Genomic DNA, 2756 nt, shown 5'->3' on the forward strand with positions numbered 1-2756 from the left:
ACGGGGGGGGAGGGGAGAGGGGAGAGGAACAACGCACACCCGCCCACCCCCGCCCCCCCCGCAAATGAAAAGTAACTAACTAACTAACTAAATAAAACCAGACAGACAGAACGGGGGGAGGGGAGGTTGGGGGCGCCGGAACAGGACACACACACGCGCGCCCCCCCCCCGCCCGAATGAACGAATAAACACATAAACGGGAAAATTAAACTAAATAAATAAGTGAAATAACATTTTAAAAAATTATAAAAAAAAAAAAAACACGAAAAAAGAAGACGGGGGGGGGGGGGGCGGGGAGGAACAACGCGTATGCAAATAAATAAATAAATGAATGAAATTTGAAAGAAAGAAGACGCCCCCCGCCCCGGGGGGGAACGACCGGCACCCCTCCGCCCCCCACCCCCCCACCCCACCCCACCCCCCCCCCCCCCCCGAGAAAAAAAAAAAGGCGATAGAAGAAAAGAATTAAAAAGGACAAGACAAAAATGTACAAAAAGAATGAAAGGAAGAAAAAAAAAAAGGAAAAAAAAAAGAGTCGCCACCGATAGGGGGGCGGGGGGGGCGAGTCGCCGGGGCGGGGGGCGGGGCGGGGGGGGCGCGGTGAACGGGAAGGAACACCAGGTCTAGCCCCGCCGCGGAAAATAGACTCGCCGCGGGGGGCGAGTCGCCGGTGGGGGGGGGGGGGGGGGGGCGCGGGGGGGGGGGGTGGTTGGGTGGGGCGCGGTGAACGGGAAGGAACACCAGGTCTAGCCCGGCCGCGGAAAATAGACTCGCCGCGGGGGGCGAGTCGCCGGGGGGGGCGGGGGGGGGGGCTGGGGGGGGAAGAAAAAAGGAAAAAAAGGAATAAAAATTGTAAGCCAAGGGAGGAAAAAAGAAAATCTAAAAATAAAAAAAAATTTAAAAAAAAAAAAAAACCGGAAAAAAATGAATAAAAATTGTAAGCCGACGGAGGAATAAACAAAATCTAAAAACAAACAAAAAAAAAAATATTTAAAAAAAATAAATAAAATAAAAATGGAAAAAAATGAATAAAAATTGTAAGCCGACGGAGGAATAAACAAAATCTAAAAATAAAAAAAAATTAAAAAAAAGGAAAAAATTAATAAAAATTGTAAGCAAAGGAAGGAAGAAACAAAATCTAAAATTAAAAAAAAATTTTAAAAAAATTAAAAAAAAAGGAAAAAAAATAATAAAAATTGTAAGCGAACGGAGGAATAAACAAAATCTAAAAATAAAAAAAGAAATTGAAAAAATAATAATAAAAAATTTAATAAAAATCGTAAGCCGACGGAGGAATAAAGAAAATCTAAAAATAAAAAGAAATTAAAAAAAAAATAAAAAAAATAAAAATGGAAAAAATTAGTAATTGTAAGCCGACGGAGGAATAAACAAAATCTAAAAACAAAACAAAAAAAATTTTAAAAAAATAAAAAAATAAAAATGGAAAAAAATGAATAAAAATTGTAAGCCGACGGAGGAATAAACATCATCTAAAAACAAAACAAAAAAAAAAAAAAATAAAAAAAAGGAAAAAAATTAATAAAAATTGTAAGCAAAGGAAGGAAGAAACAAAATCTAAAATTAAAAAAAAATTTAAAAAAATTAAAAAAAAGGAAAAAAAAATAAAAATTGTAAGCAAACGGAGGAATAAACGGAATCTAAAAATAAAAAGAAATAAAAAAAATTTAATAAATATAAAATGGAAAAAAATAATAAAAATTGTAAGCCGACGGAGGAATAAACATCATCTAAAAACAAAACAAAAAAAAAAAAATAAAAAAAAGGAAAAAAATTAATAAAAATTGTAAGCAAAGGAAGGAAGAAACAAAATCTAAAATTAAAAAAAATTTAAAAATAAAAAAAAATAAAAATGGAAAAAAATTGATAAAAATTGTAAGCCGACGGAGGAATAAACAAAATCTAAAAATAAAAAAAAATAAAAAAAAAAGGAAAAAAATTAATAAAAATTGTAAGCGAACGGAGGAATAAACAAAATCTAAAAATAAAAAGAAATTAAAAAAAAAATAAAAAAAATAAAAATGGAAAAAATTAGTAATTGTAAGCCGACGGAGGAATAAACAAAATCTAAAAACAAAACAAAACAAATTTTAAAAAAATAAAAAAATAAAAATGGAAAAAAATGAATAAAAATTGTAAGCCGACGGAGGAATAAACAGCATCTAAAAACAAAACAAAAAACAAAAAAAAAAAAAAAAAAAAAAAGGAAAAAAATTAATAAAAATTGTAAGCAAAGGAAGGAAGAAACAAAATCTAAAATTAAAAAAAAATTTAAAAAAATTTAAAAAAAGGAAAAAAAAATAAAAATTGTAAGCAAACGGAGGAATAAACGGAATCTAAAAATAAAAAGAAATAAAAAAAATTTAAAAAATATAAAATGGAAAAAAATAATAAAAATTGTAAGCCGACGGAGGAATAAACATCATCTAAAAACAAAACAAAAAAAAAAAAAATAAAAAAAAGGAAAAAAATTAATAAAAATTGTAAGCAAAGGAAGGAAGAAACAAAATCTAAAATTAAAAAAAATTTAAAAATTTAAAAAAAAAAAAAAATGGAAAAAAATTGATAAAAATTGTAAGCCGACGGAGGAATAAACAAAATCTAAAAATAAAAAAAATTAAAAAAAAAAGGAAAAAAATTAATAAAAATTGTAAGCCGACGGAGGAAGAGACGAAATCTAAAAATAATAAAAAAAAAAAAAATAAATAAATTAATAAAAAAAAAAAAAACGGAAAAAA

Source organism: Numenius arquata, unplaced genomic scaffold (assembly GCF_964106895.1).
Source record: "Numenius arquata unplaced genomic scaffold, bNumArq3.hap1.1 HAP1_SCAFFOLD_316, whole genome shotgun sequence".
Taxonomy (NCBI): domain Eukaryota; kingdom Metazoa; phylum Chordata; class Aves; order Charadriiformes; family Scolopacidae; genus Numenius; species Numenius arquata.